Here is a 7,759-nt window from a genome sequence, read left to right on the forward strand (position 1 = left end):
ATTGGTACTCTGACTCTCTGCCTGCCTCTCTGTTTTATACATCCATTACACATTTAACTACTTCTTAGTTGCTTTTGTATTTTTTAGCAATACAAAATTAGTAAACTGACTCAAATAAAAGAAATGAGTATGACGCCAACATAAAATTTCCTTTTGTCTGATAAGGCAGAAAAGTGTTTATCTTGGTAATTTAGTGGAAGAAGATGCATTGTTAAATGATGTAAAAATTTCCAACAATTTGCTAGTATTCCCAAATATTTAGAAGCATATTTAAAATTTTTTTATTTAATTTATAATGTTGTAATTAAGTTGAATATTATGTTTAATGAGCATTATTATTTTCATCAATGAGGGTTTTCTGAGACATTCTGTAATAGTACTCAAGTTATTGTGTTGACATATATGATACAGTAAAATTCTGTATTTTTTAAAGTGCTTTAATATTTAGGTTTTATTATTAGTTTCAGACCTCTTTATAGTCACAAAACTTACCAACTGTTAAAGTTTTATCATAATAGCAGAGGCTAAAGGTGACTATAGATATTGCATGGACTTTATAATAAGAAAGGCTACGATTAAAATACTCTCTTTTATATTAAGCAAATCATGACTTTGAATGATTTATAGACATCATTTTATTTTATTTTTTTATTGTTTCCTTGATAATTCATTTTATTAAGTGTATTTTAAAAGTATTTTTAAGTATTTTAAGATATCTTAAGTATTTATTAAGAAAATTATAGATTTACATACATTTGTAAAAAATAATAAACATATTGTGTGTAATCTTTAACTACTTTCCTCCAATGATAGCATTTCATAAAATTATCATATAATACCACAACCAGGATATTGACTTTGATACAAATCACTAATCTTTTTCAGAGTTCCCTAGGTTTATCTGTACTCATGTGATATATGTGTTACATTCCGTACAACTTTAACACATGTGAAAATTTAAGTCCCAATTGTCACAGTCAAGATACTAAACAGTTCTATCACTCCTTTTTTCCAATAGCTATCCCTTGACAACAAAAATATGTTCTCCATTTTTAAATTCTGTAGTTTAAAGAATGTTATGCAAGTGGAATCATACAGTATTAATCTTTGGGGATTGGTTTTTATCCCAGTAGGCATAATTCTCTAGAGATTTAGTTAAATGGTTACATATGCCTATTTATTGAATTATTTGTTTTATTATGGTAAATACACATAACATAAAAAATTACCATCTTAACTATTTTTAAGTGTACAGTTCAGTGGTTTTAAATATATTCACTTTGTTATGCATCAACCACCATTCATCTCTATACTTCATCTTATAAACATTGTAAAACTGAAACTCTGTACTTATTAAACAAAGCTACCCATTCTTTGCTCTCTCCAGCTCCTGGAAACTACCATTATTTTTTCCGTCTCTATGATTTTGACTACTCTAAGTACCTCATATAGTTGGAATAACATAATTGCCTGTTTGTGACTGCCTTATTTCACTTAGAATAATGTCGTCAAGGTTCATACATGTTGTAATGTGTATCAGAATTTCCTTTATGGACTTCATTTTAACCACACATTCTTATCTGTAAAATGAAAATGATAAGTGTTACCTAATAATTTGCTAATATTCTAAAACTAAATTACACATATATATAGTTATTGAATTAGCATAGGTTCTTCATAATATCTTCTTTTTATTCTTTTAATGTCTGTAGGATCTGTAGTGATAGTCTCTACTTCTCTTACTGCTAGTTTTTTTTTTTCTCCTTTACTTGATTAGTGTTCCTAGGAGATTAATTTTATCAAGCTTTTCAAAAAACCATCTTTTTTTTATTGACATCTGCTCATCTTTTTATTCCCTCCATCCTTCCATCTTCTACTTTCTTTAGATTTAGCTTGTTTTTCTTATTTTTTCTTAAAAAAAAACATTTTAATTATTTATTTATTTATTAATTAATTTATTAACATTTTATTTATTTTTCCCCCTTTTCCCTCCCTCCTCCTCTCTGGTAACCACTAGTCCATTGTCCAGGTCCATGAGTCTCTGTTTGTTTGTCTTGTTCATTTATTGCTTTTAAGTTTATATCCCACGTGATATTATGTGATTTTCCACTTTTTCTGAGTTATTTTGCTTAGTATTATTACCTCAAGGTCCATCCATGTTGTTGCAAATGGCAGTATTTCATCTCTTCTTATGGCTGAGTAATATTCCATTGTATATATGTACCACTGCTTCTTTAGCCAATCATCTATCATAGGATACTTTGGTTGCTTCCATGTCCTGGCCACTGTGAATAATGCTGCTGTGAACATCGGTGTACATGGATATGGGTTTTCAAGTCTTTGGGGTAAATACCCAGTAGAAGGATTGTTGGATCATATGGTAAATCGATTTGTTTTTTGAGGAACCTCCATACTGTTTTCCACAGTGGCTGTAGCAATTCGCAGTCCCGCCAGCAGTGTATGAGGGTTCCTATTTCTCCACATCCTCTCCAACATTTGTTATTACTTGTCCTGTTGATTATAGCTATTCTAACAGGTGTGAGATGGTGTCTCGTTGTGGTTTTGATTTGCATTTCTCTAATAGCTAGCGATGTTGAGCATCTTTTCATATATTTGTTGGCTATTCGTATATCCTCCAGGGAGAAGTGTCTTTTCAGGTCCTCAGCCCATTTTTTGATTGGATTGTTTGTTTGGTTGACCTCACAGATCACAAGGGCTTTGCCAGCTTACAATTTTTTATTTTTTATTATTTTTACGCCTAGTTGGTCTCCCATCCAAGTACTAACCAAGCCCAACCCTGATTAGCTGCCAAGATCAGACAGGATTGTGCTAGTTCAGGGTGGCATGGCTATAGACATCTTTGTATATTTTGAATATTAGGCCCGTATCAGAGGTGTTGCTTGCAAATATATTTTCCCACTAGGATGGTTGTCTCTTTACCTTGTTGATGGTTTCTTTTGCTGAGCAGAAGCTTTTTAGTTTGATGTAGTCTCATTCATTTAGTTTTGCTTCTATGTCCCTTGCCTTTGAGGTCAAATTCATAAAATTCTCTTTAAGTCCAAGGTACTTGAGTTTAGTTCCTATGTTTTCTTCTATGCATTTTATTGTTTCAGGTCTTATATTCAGATCCTTAATCCATTTTGAGTTAATTTTGGTGTATGGTGATAGACAACAGTCTAGTTTCTTCTTTTGCAGGTGGCCTTCCAATTTTCCCAGCACCATTTATTGAAGAGGCTTTCCTTTCTCCACTGTATATTTTTGACTTGTTTGTCAAACATTATTTGCCCATATAAATATGGGTTTACTTCTGGACTCTCGATCCTGTTCCACTGGTCCATGTGTCTGTTTTTCTACCAATACTATGCTGTTTTGATTACTGTTGCTTTGTAGTATAATTTGAATTGGGTAGAGTGATGCCTCCTGCCTCATTCTTTTTTCTCAAGATGGCTTTGGCAATTCGGGGTTTTTTGTGCTTCCATACAAATCAGATGAGTTTTTGTTCCATTTGTTTAAAAAATGCCAATGGGGATTGCATTAAATCTGTATAATGTTTTAGGTAATAGCATCATTTTAACTATATTGATTCTTCCAATCCAAGAACACGGAATGTCTCTCAATTTCTTTGTATCTTCTTCGATTTCTTTTAAAGTCTTATAGTTTTCATTGTATAGGTCTTCACTTGTTTCATTAAATTTATTTCTAGGTATTTTCTTTTTGTTGCAATTTGTAGCATGTATCATTTCTTTTTTTTATGTGTTTCAGTTATTCCTTTTTATTGCTGAATAGTATTTCATTATATGAATATAGTACATTTTGTTTATCTTAATTGATAGATATTCATATTGTTTCAGGTCTTTGGCTATTATGACTAATGCTGCTATGAACATTTACGTACATATATTTGTGAGGACATATGTTTTCATTTTTTTTAGGTAGATTACAAGGAGAGGAATCACTGAGTCATACGACAAATGTATTTTTAACTTTTTAAGAAATTGCCCAAGTGCAAAAAGTGACAATCTGACTTCTTCATTCTCAGTTTGGATGCCTTTTATTCTTTCTCTTTCCTGATTGCTCTAGCTAGGACTTCCAATACTATGTTGAATAAGAGTGGTGAGAGTGGACAGCTTTGTCTTGTTCCTGATCTTAGAGGGAAAGCTTTCAGTTTTTTACAATTAAGTATGACATTAGCTGAGGATTTCTCATATGTGGCCTTTATCATGTTGAGGTACTTTCCTTCTATACCCATTTTATTTATGTGGTGTATCACATTGACTGATTTGTGTTGAACCATCCTTGTGCCCCAGGAATGAACTCCACTTATCATGATGTATAATCTTTTAAATGTATTGTTGTATTTGAATTGCTAATGTTTTGTTTAGGATTTTTGCATTGTGTTTATTAGAGATATTGGTCTGTAATATTTTTTATTTGTCTTATCCTTGCCAGGTTTTTGTATTAGAGTAATGTTGGCCTCATAAAATAAGTTAAAAAGTATTGTCTCTTCTTCAATTTTTGGAAGAGTTTAGGAAGTATAAATATTAGTTCTCTTTGAATGATTGGTGGAATTCACTAGTAAAGCCATCTGATCCTAGACTTTTATTTTCTGCAGATGACATGATTCCCTATATAGAAAACACTAAACACTTCACTAAAAAACTATTAGGAGCAATAGACAAATACAGCAAGATTGCAGGATATAAAATCAATGCACAAAAATCCATTGTGTTCGTGTACACTAACAATAAAATTTCAGAAAAAAAATTTAATTCCTTTTGCAATTGCAACAAAAAGAATTAAAATTCTAGGAATAAACTTAATGAAGCATGTGAAGGACCTATATGTTGAAAACTGTAAGGCTTTATTTTAAAAGTTGAAGAAGACACTAATGTTCATAGCAGCATTATTCATAGTGGTCAAGATATGGAAACAACCGAAGTGTCCTTTGATAGATGATTGGATAAAAAAGATGTGGTATACATATACAATAGAATATTACTCAGTCATAAGAAAAGATGAATACTACCATCTGTGACAATATGGATGGATTTTGAAATCATGCTAAGTGAACAAAGCCAGACAGAAAAAGTTGAGAACTATATAATTTCACTTATTTGTGGGATATAAAACTGAAAACAACAAATGAACAAGACAAACAATAATTCAGAGACATAGACAACAGTTTAGTGATTACCAGAGGAAAAAATGGGGAAGGGAGGAGATATAAAGGGTAAAGGGGATCAAATATGTTGTGACAGGAAAATTTGACTTTGGATGGTAAACATACAATGCAACACACAGATGATGTATTATTGAATTGTACACTTGAAACCTATGTAATTTTATTAACAAATGTTTCCCTGATAAATTTAATTTAAAAAAAAGAAGTTGCCCAAGTGTTTTTCAAAGTAATTATAACATTATATACTCCCATCAGCAATGCATCAGGATTTTAGAAAGGCTTTTTATCCCTCAACATAATTGTAACATTGGTGATGATAATGGAAATAACTTGTATTTTATTTATTTGCTACATTTTTGGTTTTGTTTTTAATCACCAAGGATCCATTTTCTTAAAAGAAATGAGTTTAGGATACATTTTACCAACAATTTGAAACTCTATCTTAAACTAAACCTCAACTGTTCAAGGACCTAATTGTGGACTCTTTTTTACTGGTATATTTAACCAATAATTAATCAATAAAAAAGTGTTTATTAAAATTAATGGATAATAGTTTCCAGCATCTTATAAAGCTAGTCATTTTTTGTTATGTGTCTTTTTTCAAACATTACCATGGAAAATATATTTTTCCTCATAAAATTAACTATCAGCATAATTAGTTTTAAAAATGAATAAATAATCCTCTTGCTTGCTTATTTATTTGTTTGTTGTAATTAGATGTATGGCTAGAATTTAATACTCAGTTAAAAAAAATAAGCCTCACAACCTTGAATTGATGCTGCCTATCAAGAATCTATCACATTTCACGAGGAAATAATTAAAATATAAACAATCTAATAGTACCAGAAACTACACTTTATGTACTCTAAATTCATTCTCTCCTACTCTATCTACCATTTCTTTCTAAAAAATATGATTTTGCTCCTTTTCTTCTCACATGCATCAAGGGAGGTAGGCCCACTTCACAAAGGGTGAATCATGGTTCCACTGAGCCTACCAGTGTAAACCCAGGGTGCTCCTAATATGTGTGGAAGTGGGTCTGCTGGGAGGGCTCTGGTAAAGTCTAGTTGCTCCTTATGAAAATCACTTAAGAAGAAATAGTTCTCTTTTCCTGCCTTTGGAAGTCGTTGTGAGAGAATATAAAGCCTAAAGTTGCTATAGGCAGCCTACTACCATCTCAGGAATGCTGACATGTGGCGTATGATAAAAAGATGAGATACAAAGCCCCAGGATCATTGGTGATTCCACTGACATGATGAATTGACCAACACTGGGGGTGTCCTATATTAGGTCTATCTGCTAAGCGAGACAATACGTTAAGGAAAAATAAAGCAAATTTAAATATTTATGCCATACACTTTAATTTTGTCTTATAATTTCACACCACAGTTCCTTATCTCTGAGATAAGGAATGAGACAACTCATTCCTTATCTCAGAAAACAAAGTGAAAGTAAAGTTACTACCCTGGGATTAAACAGAATTTATCTCAACTTGCAAAGAAAAAAACATCTGCATATGGCAGATGTTACTATTGCTTATCAAATTCCTACAGGATGATAACCAGTCTCACATAACATAATTAAAATATGCATAAAGTAAGCTTTGAATTTATGTGAAAATAAAATAATAGTTATCTCTGAGAGGAGAAAATTGTGTTCATATGACTATTCCTTTGAAATACACTTCTGAATCAATTATCTACTTATATTTTATTTACCTTGAAACTGACTATTCAGATGAAACACAATAGCATCCATTATCTTTTTAACAAATTAACTGCCTTTTTCTAAAATCTAACCAACTCCTTTATGTTATTAAAGTCTGTGAAATTTAAAACTGTATACTGATTTATAATTATAGTTTCACAATATTTTGTTTGATTTACTTTTCTAGCTTGCTTCTCATTATATACTTTTTGTCAAGTGTATTTCTATTGTTTGTTTTTAGTTTTTATGTATTATTTTTAAACTTTTGATTTAAACTTTCTATTATAAAAAATATTTGAATGTTTCTCAAGATAAAACTATTATTAAATAAGATATATTTAGAAGAGTCTTTTAGCTCTGTCTCTCTCAACCTTGTTTTCTCTACAGGCAACCATTTTTTTAAAAAAATTCTCCATTGTTTCTATTTACAAAGATAAATGTGCGTGAGAAAGAGAGAGAGAGAGAGAGAGAGAGAGAGAGAGAGAGAGAGAGAATGGGTATAGCTATATATTCCTATTCTCCTCCTCTATTTTATTTTTTTCAATGTTTAATACTATACAAACACTCCTGTACCTTGCTCCAAATACATTTTGGAAATTATTCCATAGCACAGTATTCTCAGTTTTTATTCCAGTGCGGAGCGTCTCATTGTTTGGATGTACATCAATGTATCTATGCATTCCCCTTTGTCTCCCAGCTTTGCCTCTGGTTTCTGCTATGGTAAGATCCATACAGGATTTTCCTGTGACAGGCAGTAAATTTGTCACACAATCTGGAAGGCCTCAGAAATGCATCTTTTCTACTAAAATTGTCACTTTGTCCTGTTGTCCTATTCCAAGACCTATTTATGGGGAAGGATGCATCTCAATC

This window comes from Pteropus medius, unplaced genomic scaffold, assembly GCF_902729225.1.
Source record: "Pteropus medius unplaced genomic scaffold, Ma_sr-lr_union100, whole genome shotgun sequence".
In the NCBI taxonomy this organism is placed as follows: domain Eukaryota; kingdom Metazoa; phylum Chordata; class Mammalia; order Chiroptera; family Pteropodidae; genus Pteropus; species Pteropus medius.